Source organism: Artemia franciscana, unplaced genomic scaffold (assembly GCF_032884065.1).
Source record: "Artemia franciscana unplaced genomic scaffold, ASM3288406v1 Scaffold_509, whole genome shotgun sequence".
NCBI lineage: Eukaryota > Metazoa > Arthropoda > Branchiopoda > Anostraca > Artemiidae > Artemia > Artemia franciscana.
The window spans coordinates 299,866-326,159 of NW_027065491.1; the positions used below are offsets into that span (position 1 = coordinate 299,866).

The window sequence follows — 26,294 nt, forward strand, 5'->3', positions numbered from 1 at the left end:
ATAATATGTAACAAAATAATATGTTTCAAAAAATATATTTTCATCAGTTGTTAGACAAATTATTATATTGAGAGGAAGATAAATTATTCAAAAAGTGCATAAAAGAAGTTGGGGACAAGGAACAATTAAAAAACATAATAAATTTTTCTGTTATAAAAAACCTAAAATATTAAAATAAAATGAATTCAGTTTATGAACTGTAGTAGCATTGTTCATGTTTTCCGTTTATTCAAGATACCAAAGTAGAAGTTAATACTTCATTGGCTTATCCCTGGCCTCAAATCTTACGATTGCCCATACAATTTTATAATTTATATTTCAATTATATATGTATATAGCTATTTACTTAAGTATAATAAAAAATCATAATAAATTATAGTAAATATTTACTAAAAGTTTCACTCTTTATTTCAAACCTTCTTTTTAAAACAGTAAAAAACTTTAGCGTAAAGAGCAGGGTGTTGAGGAGGAAAAAGCCCCTTTAATATACGGAGTAATTTCTATTCCTCCATCTAGTCTATTCCTCCATCAAAAATATAAACAGTGAGAAAACAGTCCTCCATCTAGCTGGAAATCGAGAGGATTAAAGGTACAAAGCATTTGACAAAGATAAAGCAGGGATTAGACTCACAAATACCAGTCTTCACTACTGAGGACCAAACATTAAAATATGTGAAAAGTCAGTATGGATTATTTTAACGAATTCTTGCTACAATATTATAACAACAATATTTCTGGTGTTTCTCCTTTCATTAGCAATAAAAGCACTGCTAATGCTGAACGATGAAAAGCTCTTAAAACTACGAAAAACAAACGCAAAACATAAGATAATTAACGCACGAGAGAAGCATCAATTCAACCCCAATGCTTCCAAAGATATCTGAGCCATAACAACTGGGAGGATATCGCAGTACAAAAGAGTTAAGAGGTAGTCTTCTGTATACACCAATACCCAGTCCCTATTGTAAAAAAATGCTAATATATGATTGAGCAGCTATGACACAATCCATTGTGCTTCTTCGTGTGTTTTTGGCGCAGCCATACATCCATAATATAAAAGAAGTGGCAGAAAAACACATGTAAAATCAGTTTTCTAATATTTACCAAATAGTTTGCTATTTTGCAGAACAGTGTTCTTGTATTCACAGCCACAACGCTATAATTAGTAGTTAATTAATAATCCTTGAAATATTGCTGATTAGGTATTATTTCTAATTTTGTAATAAGGAATTTACCTATTTTATGAGCAATTTTACTTATTGAGAAGGTGATTGTACAAAGAAATTTTTATTAAAGAAAACGGGCATACTCTGGCAACCGACCACCCATTTTGGTCAAAAATCAAATAACCAGTAACATCTTTTGTCATTCTTTATCAACCACCGAAGAAAGTCTAAAAACCACACAACTAATATTTCTCTTCCCACAAAGACCAACGAAGACGATAATCGTCTACCTCGATAATCCCAGTCATAAAGAAGAAAATTCTAACTATGATTACTTCAATGATCACCTTTAATCCACGCAAAGACAGGAAGACCAAGTTGACCTAAGAAGACAAAGTATACAGCTAAAAAATATACAGAAACTGATATCAAACTAATATTGGGTTACAACTGAAGGATTAACTCAAAGAAACAAGATATCTAGATATCTACTACACATATACGAAACTCTGCATACCAAAGACAACATTTGCAACCCAAGCCATTAAGAAATCCAAAATATCAACATCATCGGCCATTAAGAATATGAGAAATTATCAACGTAAGCTGTTTTGTCATAACTTAAGAATCAAAATATCCAAGAAAGGTTTTGATAACTTTCTGAATCAAACAGCCTTTCAAAGAAAAAACTGAAGTAACTTTTTGGATAATATAAAGATTTTTTTTAAAACATTACAAACTTAAACAAGTCTAGTGAACAGTTTACGCATTAAAAATAGTATGAGCTGAAAGGGGAAGGTGAAGAAGTAACAACATTTTAATAAGAACGAACATTATTTGACGAAATCTAAAAGTGAAATGCACAGAAAACGAAAAACTACAGCTTGGAAGTGAAATAAAGAGACATGACAAACTAAGTAAAGAATTATAACAAAAAAGTGCTGGTAGTGATTTGCAAAACATTATAAAACTAACTTAGCGAAGAATTATAACACAAATGTGCCAGTAGTGCTTTGCAGAATATTATAACACTGCCAAGTGTTTTTAATTGTTGATGTAAATTTAACCATACTCTTATGCTTTTTTTATTTTTGAATACCCTGAAACAAATGGAAAGATAGTTGAATTAAAATCAATTTCAATTAAAATATGTACGTCTTGAGAAAAAAAACTATTGAAACTTCGTATTCAAAGTGTAAACCAGTAGTTTTATTTAAGTTTATTATATTTATGTAAGGTGTAGGAGGATAGGCTTTATGATGTTCAATCACTTCATTAATATTACCTTAATTATCATGGTTCAAGTTGTAAGGATAAAAATAATAAATCCAAAAGAACGTAGTACTAGATGTATATAAATAACCATTCCGCGGTGAAAGAAAAATAAGGATGAATTTAAAACAATAATAAAAAATATCAAAGTTAAAGGAAAAAAAAATTCAAGATAAAACTATTATAAAAACGGAAAATTACTCTGATGAGGACATCATTCTAGGAAGGGAAGGAGGATATGTTACATACAATCCTAAAATTCCCATTATAAAATCCTAGGTTATGAAAATTGTCATTTTGCAATTATCAACTGTGTACAATAAGTCAAATAGCAGAAACTAAAGTTAAAGTGAATAAACAGGAAAGCCTGACTCGAGGCATTGTGAAAGGTGTTCCTCTACATCCCTCAAATGAGGATATTCTTGCAAGTATAAGGTCAAACATTGAAGTTTTATCAGTTATCAGACAGAAAAGATTTAACAAAGAATTGAAAAAATTAGAGGACAGCCTTGCAGTTTTAGTTACGTTTAAATCAAATCTTCTTCCCTCTAGCATATGGTTCTGTGGAAGAAATAGGGAACTTCATACCTATAACAGAAGAGTGATCCAATGTTTTAAGTGCCAAAAATATGGTCATATCCAAAAGGACTGCCATGCCAACCAACCAATCTGCTTGCGATGTGCAGGGAAGCATTCATCAGCAGAATGTCATCTTAAGAATAACCAAGTCACTACCAACAAAGACATGTATAAATGTGCCAATTGTCTTGGAAATCATTCTTCAACTTCACCAGCCTGTCAAATTAGACTGAAAAATAAAGAGATTCTGAATGTGGCTGAAAAATATCAAGTTAGCTTTAAAAGAGCTCAAGTTATGTACAGAAGTTATGCCCAAGCAGTTTACAGTAGTGCAGTAAAACCTGAAAGAACCAGTGTAAATAGAATATGGACAGACACCATAGAATCGATGAAACGTCAAACTATAACAGGCACAGTGAATAAGATCTTGATTGCATTGGCTCTATCCCCTGAAGTGCTTTCAACAGGCTCAGCTCCAATTGCAGAAAAGTGGAGAAGATATGTGAATTTATGGATAAACTCAATTTGACAACAGTTGACTACAGTTTCATAAGGGATCAGTGTGCTAACAAATGACTTTAAATCTAAAAATACTATCATGGAATGCCAGATCACTTGTGAAAGTTAATAAGGACCTTCTTGTGCAGTTTTGTTTGCCCCAAGTAGTTTCAAATTGTTTTCCCAAGTAGTTTCATTTTGAACTAATATATACCCCCTGCCTTAAGATGCTACAAATGCGTAAAATTCAGTCATACTGCACTAAATTGCTGGGCTGGTGAAAGATGCCTTCTATGCTAAGCAAAGCATAATTCAAATGAATGCTCTGAGAAAGATAAGAAACCTGAAAATCAACTCCTTGTGTGTGCAAATTGCAATGGCCCATACTCTGCTAACAAAAAAAGTGTCCATTATCATGAGCAAACAGGAGCTCTTAAAGTAGTATATACAAAAAATATGACTTATAAGGAGGCTCTATGCCAAATAAGTTAAACAACCATTCCCTCAATAAGTCAAAATACTGGGGTCAATAAAAATAATATTGAATGCAAGCAAAGCCCTAGCATAAGTGAACAAAGTACTAGACTGGACAAATTTGAAAAATGTCTTAATTCAGTGGCCTCCCTACTCTCTAATATATGTGAGGTACTGATAGATATGTTGCAAAAACATCAGAAAAAACAAAAGTTGTTCAAAATTATACTAGGGTCCTAGATAAAGTTTTTGTCCTGGTCCCTGGGTCAACTAAAATGTTTCTAAGAAATGATAAAAGCAGAAAAGAATCAATGTTATATAATAATGACCAGAATAGCTCGTAAATCACCTGATTAAGAGACAAGACCAGACAAAGGTAAATATTTACAAAGGAGAAGCACATGAGTAAATCACGAAGGTCTTGCAAATAAACACACAAGGAATGGGGAAAACTAAAACTGCTTTAATAAATACACTAATTGTATGAGCAAAACCTGATTTGTTACTCCTTCAAGAGACTCTTGTAGCCAATGAAAAGAAAACACCAAAATTTGCTGGTTTTCATCTTGTAAGGTGGGATAAAGAAGGGAGAAAATGGGGAGGTTTGCTGACATTGCTTAGAGAATATATATCCTTTAGGGAAGTAAAATTGCCCTTTACAGTTAAAAATGAAGTTTGTCTGATAAATATTAAACTAGAGGAAAATAAATGCTTACCTCTTGTCAACTACTATTAAAGGGCAACAGTGAATTTTGACCTCAATCAATTTAAAAGGTAAATGATTACTGTGAAAATGATAAATTTATAGGGGGTGACTTCAATCTTCATAATAAAATGTGGGACACTTCATCACAACAGGACCAACAGTCATTTGCATTTGCTGATTATATTTTAGAGCCTGATAGTAATCTTTGTCTTATTACACCATGTGACCTGGGCACTAGACTAAATGTAACCAATGGTAAGTGTTCTACTTTAGATTTATCACTTGTTTCCTATTCATTAGCCCAAGACCAACATGTTGAACTAACTGGTGCTGTGGAATCTGACCACCTTCCATTAATTGTGCAACTAGAGGAATCCATAGATTACCTTGAATTACAGAGAACGAAAATGTGGAATTTCTCTAGTAAAAAATGGCCTAGTTGACGAAGTGCAATAGCATCTAAACTACAATAAATATTGACTGATAATTCCATTGATTTACTAAATAAACAAGTAACCGATTAGCTAGTGCAGACTACTGAAGATATTTTTGGGTTCTCTAAGCCCAAGGAAAGAAAAAGAATATTCCATTCCTGGTTGGAATGCAAAATGTGAAAAAGCTTGATTGGACAAGAAAAAAGAGAAATCAATATGCAAGAATTTCAACAATAAATAACGAAATAAAAATGAATAGGGATGCTGCATTAAAAAAAACTATACTCCAAAAAACAAGAGAACGAATTAATTGAAGGAAAATGTTCAAATAATATAAATGTTGAAGATATATGGCGAAATTTCAAAATTGATACAGGCCAACGAAAATCCCCCCAAAATTCATATTCTCCTAAAAAATGATGACATGGTGTTCAAAGCTCCAGATGATAAAATGAAAATCTTCCTATATAATTTTATAAGAAATGACCTAGGGTGTCAAATAGAACCGTTCACTATTGCTAAACTAGAGACTGCTATAAAGAAAATAAGGCCAGGAGCACCTGGTCCTGATCAAATACATAACTAGATGCATTCTCTTGAATTAATATTTGTTTTAAGCTATAATATTTCTCTGTACTTTCAGTAGAATTTTTTGTTTCGATCAGGACAAAAAGCTGATTCACTTAATCTGTATATTGTTATCGAAGTTCTGTCCTTTAGAGTCTTGGTTATTATTTAGCTTAGTCGATCTGTACTGAGAGTTAGTTATAACAAAATCTTTGATAATCTATAATTAATCTATAAATTAATATATAATCTAATAATATATAAGTTAAAAATTTGGTAGAATATCGATCGTTCTGAGCCTTATCCAATAAATTATCAAAATATGCCGCAAGAAATCAATAGGACTGCTGCGAGGTAGGACGTTAGCTATTTAGGGCTTTAGCTTGCTTAACACACCAAAATCAGCATATCAGTACAAAAACACACATCTTACTATAAACAGACCCGTGGCCCGTCAGCAAAATTATTCTCCTCGTCGGTATGTCTTTCATTAGTAACATACCACCGATAATATGGGGCGGCGTTTGTGTCTAAACCGGGGCTTTAAGATTGTTCATTCTATCCATTGGCTAAAAAAAACCGATCGTCAGAGGAACACCCAGGGATAACGAAAGAAAACGATAAAAAATGAGTTTTTCAAAGGCCCAATGAAGATACTGAAGAAAATACAGAAAGTGAATGTTTCGAGGAAACAACTCTTCTTCAGCACGAACAAAATAATATAAACAAGGACAATTCCGAAGAAAAAAAATGTGGTTTCTCCCCTTTCTTGGGTCATCATTTTGTACCTCTTCTAAGTCATTTTCAGTTCAACGGTAAAATATAGGGAAAGATGTGTTATTCTTTAATATCATTTTCTTTTGCAGCCTTCATCAACCTGTGTCTATTTCCTGGCTTTGTTTTATATGGTCTTTTGGCCCACTATATATGGTTATCCAGTAATAACACGGGACACAGAAAGAGACACGGAAACACTTGGAGAGGTAAGTTTTTTAACCAAAAAAATTGGAGCGCAACTAGGCCCCTTCTCACACTCATTTTTTTCCCAAAGTCTTTATTCTTACAGAATTGGAACAACATAAGAACTTCAGTGTAAATAACGAGGTATTGACGAGGAAGCGAACCCTTACTCTCCATACATGTAATAAAAAAATTCGAATATAGAAGTTGGTTATAGAAGGTAATTTGTAAATTACGCATATTTATTACAAATAAAAACTTTTATTTGTTTCGATCAGGACAAAAAGCTGATTCACTTAATCTGTATATTGTTATCGAAGTTCTGTCCTTTAGATTCTTGGTTATTATTTAGCTTAGTCGATCTGTACTGAGAGTTAGTTACAACAAAATCTTTGATAATCTATAATTAATATATAATCTAATAATCTATATGTTAAAAAGTGGGTAGAATTTCGATCGTTCTGAGCCTTATCAAATAAATTATCAAAATATGCAGCAAGAATTCAACAGGACTGCTGCGAGCTAGGACGTTAGCTTTTTAGGGCTTTAGCTTGCTTAACGCACCAAAATCAGCATATCAGTACAAAAACATGTATTTAACTATAAACAGACCCGTGGCCCGTCAGCAAAATTATTCTCCTCGTCGGTATGTCTTTCATTAGTAATATACAACCGATAATATGGGGCGGCGTTGGTGTCTAAACCGGGGCTTTAAGATTGTTCATTCTATCCATTGGCTAAAAAAAAACCAATTGTCAGAGGAACACCCAGGGATAACGAAAGAAAACGATCAAAAATGAGTTTTTCAAAGGCCAGTTTTTCAAAAATGAGTTTTTCAAATAATATAAACAAGGACAATTCCGAAGAACAAAAAATGTGGTTTATCCCCTTTCTTGGGTCAACATTTTGTACCTCTTCTAAGTCATTTTCAGTTCAACGGTGAAATATGGGGAAAGATGTGTTATTCCTTAATATCATTTTCTTTTGCAGCGTTCATCAACTATTTGTTTGCTGGTTTTGTTTTTCATTTGGCCCACTTTATCTGTCGGTTATCCAGAAATTGTTCAAGAAAAGACCTTGGAAAGAGACACGGAAACACTTGGAGAGGTAAGTTTTTTAACCAAAAAAATTGGAGCGCAACTAGGCCCCTTCTCACACTCATTTTTTTCCCAAAGTCGTTATTCTTACAGAATTGGAACAACATAAGAACTTCAGTGTAAATAACGAGGTATTGACGAGGAAGCTAACCCTTACTCTCCATACAAGCAATAAAAAAATTCGAATGTAGAAGTTGGTTATAGAAGGTAATTTGTAAATTACGCATATTTATTACAAATAAAAACTTTTATTTGTTTCGATCAGGACAAAAAGCTGATTCACTTAATCTGTATATTGTTATCGAAGTTCTGTCCTTTAGAGTCTTGGTTATTATTTAGCTTAGTCGATCTGTACTGAGAGTTAGTTACAACAAAATCTTTGATAATCTATAAATTAATATATAATCTAATAATCTATAAGTTAAAAAGTGGGTAGAATTTCGATCGTTCTGAGCCTTATTAAAATATGCTGCCAGAAATCAATAGGACTGCTGCGAGGTAGGACGTTAGCTATTTAGGGCCTTAGCTAGTTTAACACACCAAAATCAGCATATCAGTACAAAAACACGCATTTAACTATAAACAGACCCGTTGCCCGTCAGCAAAATTATTCTCCTCGTCGGTATGTCTTTCATTAGTAACATACCACCGATAATATGGGGCGGCGTTTGTGTCTAAACCGGGGCTTTAAGATTGTTCATTCTATCCATTGGCTCAAAAAAAAACCGATTGTCAGAGGAACACCCAGGGATAACGAAAGAAAACGATCAAAAATGAGTTTTTCAAAGGCCCAATGAAGATGCTGAAGAAAATACAGAAAGTGAATGTTTCGAGGAAACAACTCTTCTTCAGCACGAACAAAATAATATAAACAAGGACAATTCCGAAGAAAAAAAAATGTGGTTTCTCCCCTTTCTTGGGTCATCATTTTGTACCTCTTCTAAGTCATTTTCAGTTCAACGGTGAAATATGGGGAAAGATGTGTTATTCTTTAATATCATTTTCTTTTGCAGCGTTCATCAACTATTTGTTTGCTGGTTTTGTTTTTCTTTTTCATTTGGCCCACTTTATCTGTCGGTTATCCAGAAATTGTTCAAGAAAAGACCTTAGAAAGAGACACGGAACAACTTGGAGAGGTAAGTTTGCTGCGAGGTAGGACGTTAGCTATTTAGGGCTTTAGCTTGCTTAACACACCAAAATCAGCATATCAGTACAAAAACACGCATTTAACTATAAACAGACCCGTGGCCCGTCAGCAAAATTATTCTCCTTGTCGGTATGTCTTTCATTAGTAACATCCCACCGATAATATGGGGCGACGTTTGTGTCAAAACCGGGGCTTTAAGATTGTTCATTCTATCGATTGGCTAAAAAAAAACCGATTGTCAGAGGAACACCCAGGGATAACGAAAGAAAACGATCAAAAATGAGTTTTTCAAAGGCCCAATGAAGATACTAAGAAAATACAGAAAGTGAATGTTTCGAGGAAACAACTCTTCTTCAGCATGAACAAAATAATATAAACAGGGACAATTTCCAAGAAAAAAAAGTGGTTTCTCCCCTTTCTTGGGTCATCATTTTGTACCTCTTCTAAGTCATTTTCAGTTCAACGGTGAAATATGGGGAAAGATGTGTCATTCTTTAATATCATTTTCTTTTGCAGGGTTCATCAGCTATTTGTCTGCTGATTTTCTTTTTCTTTCTCTTTTGGCCAACTTTACCTTTTGGTTTTCCAGAAATTGTGGATGAGGAAACACTTGGAGAGGTAAGTTTTTTAACCAAAAAATTGGAGCGCAACTAGGCCCCTTCTCACACTCATTTTTTCCCAAAGTCGTTATTCTTACAGAATTGGAACAACATAAGAACATAAGAACTTTAGTGTAAATAACGAGGTATTGACAAGGAGGTGAACCCTTACTCTCCATACACGCAATAAAATAATTCGAATATAGAAGTTCGTTACAGAAGGTAATATGTAATTTTCGCATATTTATTACAAATAAAAACTTTTATTTGTTTCGATCAGGACAAAAAGCTGATTCAATTAATCTGTATATTGTTATCAAAGTTCTGTCCTTTAGAGTCTTGGTTATTATTTAGCTTAGTCGATCTGTACTGAGAGTTAGTTACAACAAAATCTTTGATAATCTATAATTAATCTATAATCTAATAATCTATAAGTTAAAAAGTGGGTAGAATTTCGATCGTTCTGAGCCTTATCAAAATATGCCGCCAGAAATCAATAGGACTGCTGCGAGGTAGGACGTTAGCTATTTAGGGCTTTAGCTTGTTTAACACAACAAAATCAGCATATCAGTACAATAACACGAATTTAACTATAAACAGACCCGTTGCCCGTCAGCAAAATTATTCTCCTCGTCGGTATGTCTTTCATTAGTAACATACCACCGATAATATGGGGCGGCGTTTGTGTCTAAACTGGGGCTTTAAGATTGTTCATTCTATCCATTGGCTAAAAAAAAACGATTGTCAGAGGAACACCCAGGGATAACGAAAGAAAACGATCAAAAATGAGTTTTTCAAAGGCCCAATGAAGATGCTGAAGAAAATACAGTAAGTGAATGTTTCGAGGAAACAACTCTTCTTCAGCAAGAACAAAATAATATAAACAAGGACAATACCGAAGAAAAAAAAATGTGGTTTCTCCCCTTTCTTGGGTCATCATTTTGTACCTCTTCTAAGTCATTTCCAGTTCAACGGTGAAATATGGGGAAAGATGTATTATTCTTTAATATCATTTTCTTTTGCAGGGTTCATCAGCTATTTGTTTGCTGGTTTTGTTTTTGTTTTTCATTTGGCCCACTTTATCTGTCGGTTATCCAGAAATTGTTCAAGAAAAGACCTTGGAAAGAGACACGGAAACACTTGGAGAGGTAAGTTTGATGCGAGATAGGACGTTAGCTATTTAGGGCTTTAGCTTGCTTAACACACATAAATCAGCATATCAGTACAAAAACACGCATTTAACTATAAACAGACCCGTGGCCCGTCAGCAAAATTATTCTCCTCGTCGGTATGTCTTTCATTAGTAACATACCACCGATAATATGGGGCGGCGTTTGTGTCTAAACCGGGGCTTTAAGGTTGTTCATTCTATCCATTGGCTAAAAAAAAACCGATTGTCAGAGGAACACCCAGGGATAACGAAAGAAAACGATCAAAAATGAGTTTTTCAAAGGCCCAATGAAGATACTAAGAAAATACAGAAAGTGAATGTTTCGAGGAAACAACTCTTCTTCAGCATGAACAAAATAATATAAACAGGGACAATTCCGAAGAAAAAAAAAGTGGTTTCTCCCCTTTCTTGGGTCATCATTCTGTACCTCTTCTAAGTCATTTTCAGTTCAACGGTGAAATATGGGGAAAGATGTGTTATTCTTTAATATCATTTTTCTTTTGCAGGGTTCATCAGCTATTTGTGTGCTGATTTTCTTTTTCTTTCTCTTTCGGCCAACTTTATCTTTTGGTTTTCCAGAAATTGTGGATGAGGAAACACTTGGAGAGGTAAGTTTTTTAACCAAAAAAATTGGAGCGCAACTAGGCCCCTTCTCACACTCATTTTTTCCCAAAGTCGTTATTCTTACAGAATTGGAACAACATAAGAACTTTAGTGTAAATAACGAGGTATTGACGAGGAGGTGAACCCTTACTCTCCATACACGCAATAAAAAAATTCGAATATAGAAGTTCGTTACAGAAGGTAATTTGTAATTTTCGCATATTTATTACAAATAAAAACGTTCATAAATAAAGTTGAAAGTTCTAGTCGCAAAAAATTGAAGGGTAATTATGCCCCCTCCCCTATCCCTGTTTTTTTTTTCAAATAAACAACAAAGAGAGATAAAACTCCACAAAAAAAAACCTCAAACGAGACTGCAGCCACTAGAGAGGAAATTCCTCTCTACTGGCCGCAGACTCGTTTGAGGTTTTTTTTTGTTGAGTTTTATTTCTCTTTGTTGTTTATTGTCATGTCTGGCCAGTTCAAATTGTTTTTCTCTCCCCCCCCCCCCACTGATACTCTTCTTATAACAATTGAATCGCTGCAACCCGAAGAATACTTTGAATACGCGTTGCTGAAGTCTTGGAATTTGTCCAACTGTTCCTTTTGTCAAAATACTTTCTTACCTGATTTTATGTTTCTTCTATTCAATTTTTCGGCAGGTATGGTGTATTCCGGTGGAAGACACAGATCAGGGAACGGGTCATAATATTTTGAGCCAGTCATATTTGTTTAAATGGATTTTTTCCCTTCCAGATCTCTTTCAGAGTATCCATTTTTGGAAATTACTTTTCCATTTCCTCCTCTGTTTGTTGATCTATGTCAATATGCATGTATTTTCTTGAGCTCGTAATTTTAGAGCTAGGGGGATAGTTTTTTAGGAAAGCAATCCCATTTGAAACATTAGGTAAAGCATATATATAACTAGTATCCACAAATTCATCAGGGTCCATGGGACTTAGCCCAACTATGTAAGCCTGACTTTTCATTATTATGAAACAATTATCTAGTGATCCGTTTTTATGCCTAGTAAATCTGCAGTTGTTAAAGGGCATAGTTTAATAATAATTTTTTCTAGCCTATGACAAACTTTAAAACTATAATAACGGCTTAATTCGCTGTCCCTACTGTTATCCTCTGAGCACTCATCATGAAAACAAATAAAGATACAAAAGGGTTTTCATCATCAACGTTACAATTAACAGTAAACTCATAATCGTCTATAGTGATGTATTCAGAGACAGCATCTGGTTGAAACCTCAAGCCAAAAGGTTCACTTACAGATTTTAATAGATCCAGTGCTCTTGATTTTGCCTTATGTGTAATATATTTTTAGTTTGAAAGTGCTCTTTTATCGACTCAAGCGATTCTTTTTGCATTATCATAGCTACTGAACGAACTATAAGGTCAGTTGTCTTAGAATATTTGTACCCAAGAGCGCAGAACTTATGGATAAATTTGATCATATGTGCTGCACATATAGTTAGCTTAGTTTTTTTTTTATTTGTGTTGACACCTTTTTTTTTTACATCATAACACCAGTTCAAATACTCGATTAACGTATTTTTATTTAGTGTCTGAAGAACAGCATACGTCATGGCCCAAGAAAAATCTGTTACTATAAAAGGAATTTTCTTTTTGGTTCTACAGTATAGTTGACACATAAAATCTTCAAAAAATACCATAATGGCTTGCGTATCCTGAGTATCACTTATTGCATCAAAGTAGGAAACTGGAAGAAGGCCCGGTACTCCGCCTCCTGATACTAATGAATACAAGAATTGTTTTATTGCTAGATCTTTTTTTAACGTATTATCCCCCTCCCGTTGCATCCAAGTGAAGCACAAAGTCTTGGTTAATTCTTAATTTCTGTATGGCCAATTTCATATACTTTCTGGAAAAAAGTCTACCATGCAGAATGGATGCCATGATAGTCTTTGGGCAGACCCATTTACACTTCTTCTTTTTTTATTTATCTATGACTGTTGCCATTTGAGATGTTTTCATCTTGATCTCCATTGCTCCATTGCAAAAAGGAATGTAATTGAGTTTTGAGAGATTTCGAAAGGTCTGACTTTGCCTTATGATGGACATTTAAGCTAAAGGGCAGCATGAACCTTTTATTTTCTTAATCTGTTTCTGAAAAACTTTTTAATGTTCTCCCGACTGACCACTTCCAATACCCAAAATTCAGGTACCTCCTCCCTTCTCTCTCTTTTTTCAATTTATATATTCCACTTGCTTTGATTGGTTTGGTATGTTTTTCTCTTTTTTTTTTACTATATTCATTTATTAATTGATTTTAGTAATTAATTGTTTTTTTTTGTGAGGAAGAATTAGCGACAGTTCTAAAATAAAAAAAATATAAGGTTTCAGGTACTGATTGTTTCGAGAAAAAAAGTTTCTTAAACATGGTAGCTCTGAGGTTAGAAGTAAGCTACTGAAAATTATGAATGATTTTTGAAAAAGGAGAAATACCTAATGATTTTAGGAAAACCTTAACAAAACCACTGAATAAGAAAGAAGATAAGAGCGAGTGTCTTAATTACCAAAGTATTAGTCTGGTCTCTGTAGGCAGCAGATTACTTAGTAATATAATACTTTTTAGACTGAGAGATGTTGTAGACAAATCTTTTAGAGAAGAACAGTGCAGTTTTAGAAAAGGTAGAAGATTTGTAACCAAATTTTCCCTCCTAGGATAATAATTGAGAAGTTGAGTTTTATAGATTATGAGCAAGCGTTCGATTCTATTGATAGAAGAGCTTTAATGAAGGTCTTATCCTTATATTGTATACCAGAAAAATACATTATAGTGATTTGAGATATGTACGAGAATAATACTGCTGCGGTTAATTTAAGAAATAAGGTTAGCAGCTGATTTTATATTAAATCAGGAGTTAAACAAGGTTGTGTTCTATCCCCATTTATATGGATTATTTTGATGGACTTTGTCTTAAGGAGCCCAGGAAAGGCAAAGAGACACTACGGAATCAAATGGGATGGAAAAGCTCTCCTGGACTTAGATTTTACTGATGAATTAAGCATATTAGATGAAAGTGCGAGCAAAATGAATGAACTTTTAGAGGTTTTGCGAGTTCAGGGTGCAAGTTTAGGTTTAAAAATTAATGTTAAGAAGACTAAGTCATTAAGGCTAGGAATAAGTGAAGACGAAAAGATGACGTTGGGTAACGAAAAGATTGATCAGGTGGGCAGCTTCATTTACCTAGGCAGTATTATTATTAAAGACGGTGGGAGCAGTGAAGATGTTAAAAGTAGAATAGTCAGATTCAGGGTGTATTTTCGCAGTTAAAAAAAAGTTTGAAAGAATAGAAAGATAATTCTGAAAACCAAGATTAGAATATTGGAAGCCAGAGGTAAAATATGGCTCTAAAGCATGGGTGCTCCGAAAACCAAATGAAAATTTACTAGATACTTACAGAGAAATTGCTTACGGATTGTTCTGGGTACCTGGCAGACTGACCGTATATATACTGAAGCATTCAACAAAGAAAGACAAGCACAGAAGCTTTTTGTGTCCTTACCTAGCAATTATGTGTTGCCAGGTGTTCATGAGGAGGGAAAAGAGATGAGAAACTCGGTTAATAATGTCAAAATAATCGTTTATTAGAGAGGAGAAGTTGCAAATGAAGGACCGATCGTTTGTGAATTTAGCTGTTGCAGTAGCTCAATTAAAGCCCTATAAAGCAAATTGCATGTTCCGCTCCATATGGGTAAATAAAGGAGCTTTCTAGGTGAGTGTATTCTTTTGACTATTTATTTGAAATTTATTGGAGAGGATCATTATGAATGACGAAAAAATTAAAGAACCAGCAAGAGCTTGACAATTCACATTTCAAATGTCTTAGCAGGCATATCGGTTGAAGAATTGTCAATAAAATCGTTAGCTAACAGCATAGCTATAATTTCACCAACAGTAAAGGGCAATTCAACTGCTTTACGTCTAGCGGTTAGTATAAGGGCAGTAAGGTAAAGGATACGGCATTAGACTTTACAGTCCGTACCGGCGGTGCTTATCTCCGTTTCTTGGCCCTTCAGCCAGGAAGTGCAATTCAGGGGGGGGGGCAGCCATCATGTGCTTTCACACACCCTTCCTGTTTACCTTCCCCAGGTTCCCATTTAGAGCTGGATCGACTCTGGCTAAGCTTACAGAGTCACGCCACTGACCCCCGTCCCAACTGAAGAATTGGGTATACTGGGATTCAAACCCACGTCCTCTCAGACAAGGGATCCCGAATCCAGCGCACCAGCCCACTCGGATAAAAGGCAGTAGAAAACCAATTAACGGAAGTGGAAAAATCAGTGACGGATTCAAATAAGTAAATATCTGAATTAAGGCCACGAGTTTCTGCCGTATAAAGGACGGCGGTCGTAAAATCGTTCGCAAAGTTCGTAAAATTGCTTCGTTAACCTTCCATAAACCTTTACCTGAGCAAGCAATAAAGTTACACTTCAGTTAACTTTTTTCGTAAAGTTCATAAGGTTGACCAATAGGGAAAGAGTTCAAGAGCAAAACTTTAAAACATATTTGGAAATGTGGAATCAGGAAACTGGAGATATGCTGATTTCTCTAGTCCAAGAAAAACCTGTCATATACTAGTCTCCTCAAGGAAAACTCATCAAGGAAGACAGGATCTGTATTGAAAACATATTCAAAGACATCAGCACTGTTATGTACCATCAGTTTGGTGATCAGTTTACAAGTGAGTTGAACACTACTTTTGTTGTTTGGTTGGACATTAGACCATATATCAAATACTATAGTATCTGCAAAAATGCAACTATTGCTCACTCATTCCTTCAAAGCAAGGGGAACCAGCAGTGGGGTCCAAAGGTCTTTATGGGTGACCACTCATGTGAAAGGTCATCATTCCAGGGACTGATGGCCCATTCTTGAAATCTGAGTGATCTCTTGATGGAGTAATGACCTATTCTTGAATTCTGGTTGACCTCTCTTTGGACTGATGATCCAGTGTGGAATCTGAGTGATCAGTCTAAAGAGTGATAACTCAGACATATTCAAATCACTCCATAAAATCCATATCACTCCATAAAAAGATCACCCAGATTTTAAGAGTGGGCCATCAGTCCCTGGAGTGATGACCTGTTAAATGAGTGATCACCCAGAAAACTTGTGGACCCCACTGGGAACCAGCACAAATCCGTAGAATTGTAGGTACAATATTCCGAATGTTGTATTTTGGCTTGTCTAGTACTTGACATGCTGCCTCACTATTAATTATTTGGGCATACCCCTTTGCTGAATGGCAGACAAGTCTACAACAGATACACACCTGATATAGAAATAGATTATTTGTAGCATTTGGCATACCCAGTGCATACCCTTTGCAATATAATTTTAACGTTTGGCATACCCTATGACCTACGCTGGATAGACTGTGCCAAATGATGAATAGCAGAATCAAAGTAAAATTAAGTAAAATTAAGAAAAAAATTAAGTAAAATTAGTAAAAAATCAGTTAAATTAAGAATCTAGCCCAATAGGAGGTCCAGAGTAGATTGGCAAGGGCTAGATTGCCAAAAATAGGCTCACGTGTTGACACTTCTTGCATCTGTATTGTCTTGTTTACTCAGTGATAGTGCCATATCAAATTTCTGCTAGATCCCGTTGATTGAACAACCCTGGTTCTGAGGAAAGCCTTTGCCAAATGCTGGATATTAAAAAAGGTAAAGGATACGGCATTAGACTTTGCAGTCCCTACCGGCGGTGCTGATATCCGTTTCATGGCCCTTCAGCCAGGAAGTACAATGGGGGGTTGGGGGCCAACCATCCTGTACATTTGCAAACCCTTCCAAATGCTAGATATTGGGACCCAATAAGATATTTATGATCTGAGTGAAGCTGAAAAATCAACCAATAATAATTCATACGTGGCCAACAGCTATCTAAAGTTTGTCATAGTGTGTCAAGAGTTAAGCATAGGCTATACTAGGCACACCAAGTGTTTGGTATAGGGTATCCAAAAATCAAGGGTTCGTGGTTGACTGTCCCTTTGTAGCACACTCTGGACAGATTTCAATATTTTGAAAATATATTCAGGATTATTTGAATTATTCTAAATGCTTCTATCTTCATAGCAGAACCACTATCACCTTGCTAATATTTAGTAGTCTTTTAGCTCATTCGTGTGATGAGCAGGGGAAGAAGCTTAGAGAAACCTATTACCACCACAAGCGGACCCTTAAGAAGCCATGAGGAGCCATAGGTGGGGAAATGAAACCTATTACCAGGCCGCATTTCTTCTCCATTGATGCCTTTTGCTCCGACTAAGTTAAATTCCGCCAGCCTAGAGCTGGCATGACTAATTACATACAAGCATCTAGTGGAAGTGACAACATCCAAAGCCAAGACCAAATAGCGATAGTCAGCCTGTCCCTAGAAGCTGAAGATAGCCCAGCTGAAGAAGTATGGCAGAAATCTTCGAAAGAAAATGATGCAGAGAAAGCATCCCAATTAGATCCAAAGTCTGAGAGGTAATTTCCATCTCATTTAAGCATAAGACTAAAGAAATAGCATGGATTTGATCACTATTGTGGCATGTTTTGTATTGTTTGAAAACAAATTGATAGAAGGCATTTAAATGAGAATGCGAAAATCCCATGCATTAGCTTGGTTATAAATGTAAAGTGGCCTATTGTAAGAGGAAAAAGAAATTTACTGATTAAGTGTTTGCCCCATTATTCATAAGAAATCATGATGCTTCATTCTTATTATATTAAAAGCTAATAATATAAGTCATTTCTTCATAGCTGTTGTAGCTCAAACCCATTGCCTCGCACCCTAATTCCTACATTCAGTTTGTGCTGGGGCTGCTCTTCAGTTTCTTGTTGTCACAGTAATCAAAATTTATAGTTGTTCAAATATTCATCTTCTTTTGCTCATTTTATTTTCTCTTTCAGGAGGCCGCAAAAAGTAGGGGAAGTCTTGTGACCCTTGAGACCTGGATGCAGCAATCTTTTCCGTGTCAAATAAAAATGGAGACTTAGTGGATGCCATTGGTAGACAGAAAAGTAAGAAAGAACAACCAGCGAACTGAGTCTCCATGGCCTTGGCTGAAGACTTAAAGAGACTGCCAATTGACTTAAGAGTCAAGGCTCAGGCTGAAATGTTTGAACTGCTTTTAAGTACACAGAGATGGCAATAAATAGGGTTCCAGTACCTGAAGTCATTGTGAAGACTTTTAATATTCATGATTACTGCTGACAACCAGGTTCGCACAGCCAAAATAAAAAGCAACATGGACATGGAGGAACTAAATAATGATCCTCTCCTATTGCGGGTTTCAATTCCAGATGAAATATGTCCAATGAGGAGGTTTTCAACCACTTTAAGCAATTTGGTCACCTTTTCCAATCTTCAGTCATTTATAGGTTTGGAAATAAACGAGAAAGCCTATCTTTTGGAAAAATTAAGTACATAAGGATCCAAGATGCTATTGAAGCTTTCAAGAATTGCGATCGTAAATTTTGTCCACTCAGCTCGGATTTATTCGAAACTTCAAAGATCCAAATTCCAGAAAATGGAATTGGGTACTCGTATGATAAAATATTTGGCCCCTATCTGGGAGAAAAATAACACAAGTTATGGTGGAGGATCCATATATTTGGCAACCGTACCAGATTGGAAATTTTGCCCGGTTCTGCAGCGTGATTGTGAGTTGCTGCCCTGGTTTAAAGACAATATATTTACCTACAGGCAAACACCATCAAAGAGAGGACAGAAACGCCCAAGAGCAAATACTATATGAAATCATCATGAATTTTAAGTCCCGTAATGTGAATATGAAGATTCTTTATTCCTTTACCTTGCATGACATGGCTGTCAGGATCCTTGATGGAAGCACAAATAATACATGGGTGGCAATAGGGCGTGGTTTGGATAATTATAAGTAAGCCAAATCCTCACTGGGCATGGATCAATGGAATTTAGACCTTCGAACATTAAAAAAGACACAAGAAAGGCGATGGAAGACAAAAGAATCAAATAGGGAGAAAAAACTCTCCTAGACTTAGATTATGCTGATGATTTAAGTATATTAGATGAAAGTCCTTTCCTGTAGTCGAAGGTAGTGGGTGATTTATTGCAATTTTGTTTAATAGATTATTTTTGAACTAAAAAAAAAACTAAAAAAAACTAAAAAAAAATGAATGAACTTTTAGAGGTTGCGAAAGTTAAGGGTGCTAGAATAGATTTGAAAATTAATGATAAGAAGACTAAGTCATTAAGGATAGGAATAAGTCATGACAAAAAGGTGACAATGGGTAACAAAAAGATAGATCAGGTGGGCCGCTTCATTCACCTTAGTAGCATTATAATTAAAGAAAATTTGAGCAGCGAAGGTGTCAGAATAGCCGAGGCTCAGAAAAATTATCAAGATTTAGAAAAAAAATACATTAGTATTTTTTTTAGGATGTGATTGAAAAAAACACATTAGTATTTTTTTGAGGAAGTGATTGAACACATGCTCCACAATGTACTACATTGATATACTATATGAAAAAAGGTGACAATGGGTAACGAAAAGATTGATCAGGTGGGCCGCTTCATTTACCTTAGTAGTATTATAAGTAAAGACGGTGTGAGCAGCGAAGATGTCAGAATAGCCGAGGCTCAGGGTGTTTTTTCACACTGGAATAATAGGAAGATATAATAGGAAGAAGGCCCATCTTGGTCACAACATGGTTTTCAAGCACTTGGCGATGCTTTTCTATCAACAAGAGTCGAAATACTGCACAGACAGTCCCAAACCCATTACCTTCGACTCATTATTATAATCTTGATATTTTTTAATATTGTTCCGAATTCTTATATTTAAGATTGATATTTGAATCTTGTTCCGAATTCTTTTGAACTGGTATCTCATCTCCAACTGTTTTTTTTTTTCAAATGTGTTTTAGTAGTTCGTGTGTGCCCGACTCGTTCTTATGCGGTAGCGTTACGTCACTTCTTAAAAAGGAAAAGATCCGGTTTCTTGTAGTTTTTTAGGCCCATAACGGTAGCTTGTACTCTTAGCAAGCTTTTTGAACACCTCCTACTACCTTATATCACTAAGCTTGCTCTAAATGATGATAATCAATTTGGTTTCAGATCGGAGCTAGGCTGTCAGCATGCTCACCGTGCTTTGACTTCTTTATAAAAAGATGCCCATCGCACTCGTCGTGTACTTCATTTCGATACCCTAGACTTGTCTAAACCATTTGACAGTATTTGTCAGACTCAAGCATGGACAGCATTATACCAGAGAGGAGTAAATCTGTCGGTAATTCACGTGCTTCGTTTTAGGTAATCCCATTCTTACCTTCAGCTTAAGTCATTAGATAATTCTTATTTTGGTCATATCCCTGTTCGTTGCAGTGTAAGACATATCTGGCTTATGCGGATGACCTTCTTCTGATTAGTCAAACTGAGTCAGGTCTTACCCATTCAGTGAAGTCAGTTACTTCTTCTTTCCGCGATATCGGCCTGTACCTAAATATTGACAAGTACGAGTTTCTTGTTTTCAACGGTAATAATTGTTCAGAATCGCTACACTGCGGTGGTTTTAGTATTCCTCGTGTTAAATCGTTTCGTTGGCTTGGTATAACAGTTTGCAATTCTATGAATGCTCTCCTATTTCGTGCTGTCGAAGATATTAGTGATAAGCTGAGGGTCGGTTACTCTAAGATTGTAGCAAACCGTGGACACTATAGGAGAAGAGCACTAACTCGGCTTTGCTCAAATTTTTGCGATCATTCTGTACTCTTCTGCTCTGATATTAGGCCACTTCTGTTGACTGGTGATCTAAAACGTATTCGCATAAATTATTACCGGTACTGCAAATTTCTTTTATATCTACCTCGTTCTTACCGGAATACAAAACTGGTTAAAAAATATTGTGCGACAGATATTACTGGTGCTTTCGAAAAATTATCTGCCAATCTAGCTATTGAAGCGATTTATAGGCTAGGATGTTTTCTTCGCCTTATCCGTCTTTATTCTGTATGTGATTAAATTTGTTTCTTGTATTACTTTTGCTGTTTTTCTTTTGCATTTCACTCCACTTAACCCCTGTTTTGTAAAGTGGGTGATAAATAAATTATTATTATTATATATTCATGCCTACAAATATTATGCTACTATAGGGAGGCAACCCATAGTAGATAAATTAGCTAGGAACCGAAGATTATGTTGCTGCCCCTTCAAGTCATCCTTATTCAATTCTTAACTGGTTCCCTAGTGAAGGAATGGGTACAGATGTTGAATTCCTGGTATATTTTACCAATTTCTCAGCATCTAGTAGGAAAATTCTGGGTTTTAGTAATGCATAAATGTTGCTCTGGTATAAGAAGACACAAGGGGTGTTTTTACTGCTCTCCTTCGCTTTGACTTATCTTTTTTTGCTTTGTTGCAGATCTCACATGTAATGGAAACTACTACTACTACTAAAACCACCAAACAAGTCTCAACTATAATAAAAACCCACCACACCTGAATACCGGACCACTAGTGAAAAACGAAAACCAGAAAGTAAGCAATATTCTTACTGTTTTGTTAATTAATTGCGAAAGCAGGCATATGATCTGGTGGTTGTGTTGTATTTAAAACAACCTCTTATGGGGATTGGGTTGCTCTATGGGGGTGAATAATTCCTTAAAGACCTTCCTCCCCCGAACCCTATACTTTCAATAGAGGCTTATACAACTAATCTGTAGCCCATATTCGTGAAGCCACAAGTCTCTGAATTAAAGTAAGCGTACGATGGATTTTACCAATCAAAGAGTTCGTGGTAAAGAACTGTAGTAAGGAGCGACCCGGCTCAATAGTAATCGAAACTCTATAAATGGAATTTTGATACCAATAGCTACATCAAAAGAATTGCGTTTTAATGCTGATTTTCAATATATAAGTTTCATCAAGTTTAGTTTTGTCCATCAAAAGTTACGAGCCTGAGAAAATTTGCGTTATTTTAGAAAATAGGGGGAAACACCCCTAAAGGTCATAGAATCTTAACGAAAATTACACCATCTAATTCAGCGTATCAGAGAACCCTACTGTAGAAGTTCCAAGCTCCTATCTATAAAAATGTGGAATTTTGTATTTTTTTTGCCAGAAGGCAGATCACGGATGCGTGTTTATTTCTTTGTTTATTTTTTCCCAGGGGCGATCGTATCGACCCAGTTGTCCTAGAATGTTGCGAGAGGGTCCTAACGGAAAGGAAAAGTTCTAGTGCCATTTTCAAGTGACCAAAAAAATGAAGGGCACCTAGACCCCCTCCCACGCTAATTATTTTCCCAAAGTCAAAAGATCAAAATTCTGAGATAGCCGTTTTATTCAGCGTAGTCGAAAAACATTATAACTATGTCTTTGGCGACTACTTACTCCCCAACAGTCCCCGTGGGAGGGGCTACAAGTTACAAACTTTGACCAGTGCTTACATATAATAATGGTTATTGGAAAGTGTACATGCGTTTTCGGGAGGATTTTTTGGTTGAGGGGAGGGGTTGAGAAGAGGGGGATATGCTGGGGGAACTTTCCATCGAGGAATTTGTCATGAAGGAAGCGCAGGCTTTACTAGAATTATTTAAAAAAAACACAATGAAAAAATAAATATGTTAAAAAAATTTTGTCAGCTGGAAGTAAGGAGCAGCATTTAAACTTAAAACAAACAGAAATTATTACCCATATGAGGGGCTCACCTCCTTATAATACCTCGCTTTACGCTAAAGTATTTTTAGTGATGTCAACTATTTATTCTATGGCTTTTGTGATTCAGGGGTTATTCTTAATGATTTGGGACAAAATTTAAGACTTTGTGTAAAGAGAGAGGTACTGACGATGGGGCGAACCCTCTCATATATGTAATAAAAAAATGAGAATAAAAAGTTCTTTACGTAAGCTAATTTATAAGCTACGTATATCTTTTACTAATAAGAAAAATTGGAGGGCAACTAGGCTTCCTCTCCCGCTCTTTTTTCTCAAAATAATTTGATAAAAATTATGAGAAAGCCATTTAGCAAAAAAAAATACGCAAATTTGGCTTTAATTATTCATCTGCGGAGAGCCAAACTCAAAATATGCATTGATTCAAAAACGTTCAGAAATTAATTTTAAAATAAACAAGTTTTTTCAACTGAGAGTAAGGAGCGACATTAAAACTTCTAAAGAACATGAATTACTTGGCAAATGAAAGGGGCTGCTTCCTCATCAACGCCCCACTCTTTGCGCTACTGTTTAAAATTTTCTACTGTTTTAAAAAGAAGAGTTGAGAGAAAGAGTCAAACTTTAACGTAAAGAGCGGGACATTTATAAGGAAGCATCCCCTTTCATATACGATATAATATCTGTTCGTTTAATGTTCTAATGCCGCTCCCTACTTTCCGTTAAAAATTTTTTTTTTTATTTAATATTAGAATAGATAGAATTCTAATCAGTTCTAATTCTGAATTTTAATTCTGAAGTATTACCCTTTCCTATTCGTGATTAAGTACTACGAAAAATCTTTTTTTTTGCGTTTTTTAATGCTGTAAGGTGTCAGGTATAACCCTTGTGACTCAATAGATTGAACTGACAAATAAATCAGTACAAAAAATAATTTTTGAAAAGCTGTAAATTAAGGAGACGGTAACTCTGATCTTTAATTTCAGCTAATTTTTTTATATCATCACGCCATCCTCTGATAATAAGAAAATTATATAATACTCTTGTAAGACCACACTTGGAGTTTGGCTGCCCCGTTACAAATCCTCAATATAAGGGAGATGTGACAGCCCTAGAGAGCGTACAGAGAAGAACAACTAAGCTTTGTGCCCCACACCAACAACTTCCCTACCCTGAACGTCTGCGTTCCCTAAAGATACCCACATTGGTTTACCAGCAGCACAGAGGAGATGTCATTTTGTCAAGAAAATGTACCAAAACAACATGGCAAACTCCATTTTTACTCCCTCCCTTGCCACTATGACACGAGGCCACTCAATGAAGCCGCAATAAAAGCACTCTAGACGCAGAGAGGATGAACTTTTTCTCAGTACGTGCTGTCTCAACTTGGAACAGTCTTTCCAATGAGACTGTCACTGGTAAATCGATTAATTCTTTCAAAAATACATTTGATTTGGAGTGGAGTAACGCGGAATCGAAGGGCCAGTGGGAGGCCACACCCCATATCACCCACTAATTGTGTCACCTCATCAATTCAACAGCGAGACGTCCTACAGGAGGATGCAGTCCACCTTATCTCGCTGTAAATGCGGTTTAAGGTAATTCTATTCTGAAGTATTACACCTGCCTATTCATGATTAATACCCAGAAAAATCCATATGTTTTTTTGCATTTGTTAATGCTGTAAGGTGTCAGGTTATTAGAGTCCCTTGTAACTCTAATTAGGTCCCAAGGGAATGATTATATTTTGTTCATAACACTTATAGGTTTAGGGGTGTTTTATGGCCTTATAATTGCCCGTGCTTGTTTGAGCAACTAAGAAATGTTAGGTGTTTTCCTTCAGCTGCGAAGACTCGCAAGGGAATCGGAAAGATAAGGCCATTCGCAGGTTAATAAACCCTCAGGTAAAGGCTTTCAGAAACCCATCAAGTTAAACTATTAACTTCACATACATTTTACCAGTTTATTCTTTTAACTGTGTTGCTGGTGTTATTTTTTATTATGATTGTTATTTAATATCAAGTACCTAAATTTACTAACAATTTAATTTTGACCATTCTATGTTTTAGGAGTGGCATTGTTCAATTGGCCTTTTAAGTTTTTAGAAAATGAAGTGGGGAATAAATGGCTCAACACAATTCATTTTGCCATTGTGATAATTATAACGATCATTAACGCAATCGCTTGGATTCATTATGCCCCAAAACCAGGAGCCACCCTACTCAAGATCACCACAAGCAACATATTGGAAGGAGCGTGCAATACGGTGCTCCTAATCTGGAAGACGTTTTTCTTCTCTTTTAATGTGCTGAAAGAGGAGGAAACGTCTTACATCGTCATACAGATTGTTTTCATTTTGCCATTGTGATGATTGTAACGATCATGAACGCCATCGCTTGGATTCATTGTGCCCCAAAACCAGGAGCCACCCTAATTGTAGGTACAATATTCCGAATGTTGTATTTTGCCTGGTCTAGTACTTGACATGCTGCCTCACTATTAATTATTTGGGCATACCCCTTTGCTGAATGGCAGACAAGTCTACAACAGATACACACCTGATATAGAAATAGATTATTTGTAGCATTTGGCATACCCAGTGCATACCCTTTGCAATATAATTTTAACGTTTGGCATACCCTATGACCTACGCTGGATAGACTGTGCCAAATGATGAATAGCAGAATCAAAGTAAAATTAAGTAAAATTAAGTACAATTAGTAAAAAATCAGTAAAATTAAGAATCTAGCCCAATAGGAGGTCCAGAGTAGATTGGCAAGGGCTAGATTGCCAAAAATAGGCTCACGTGTTGACACTTCTTGCATCTTTATTGTCTTGTTTACTCAGTGATAGTGCCATATCAAATTTCTGCTAGATCCCGTTGATTGAACAAATCCCTGGTTCTGAGGAAAGCCTTTGCCAAATGCTGGATATTAAAAAAGGTAAAGGATACGGCATTAGACTTTGCAGTCCCTACCGGCGGTGCTGATCTCCGTTTCATGGCCCTTCAGCCAGGAAGTACAATGGGGGGTTGGGGGCCAACCATCCTGTACATTTGCAAACCCTTCCAAATGCTAGATATTGGGACCCAATAAGATATTTATGATCTGAGTGAAGCTGAAAAATCAACCAATAATAATTCATACGTGGCCAACAGCTATCTAATGTTTGTCATAGTGTGTCCAGAGTTAAGCATAGGCTATACTAGGCACACCAAGTGTTTGGTATAGGGTATCCAAAAATCAAGGGTTCGTGGTTGACTGTCCCTTTGTAGCACACTCTGGACAGATTTCAATATTTTGAAAATATATTCAGGATTATTTGAATTATTCTAAATGCTTCTA

General features: G+C 35.7%; 1 long non-coding RNA gene across 6 annotated transcripts in view; it reads right to left on the bottom strand.

The window, feature by feature from the left end:
- The window catches only part of LOC136043370 (uncharacterized), a 156,308-nt gene that overhangs the window by 31,902 nt on the left and 98,112 nt on the right, over positions 1-26,294 (bottom strand). For all 6 annotated transcript variants that reach the window (XR_010621597.1, XR_010621596.1, XR_010621593.1 and 3 more), the window contains exon 6: positions 3,027-3,246. This is a non-coding gene — a long non-coding RNA (uncharacterized LOC136043370). The remainder of the gene's footprint in view (positions 1-3,026; positions 3,247-26,294) is intronic.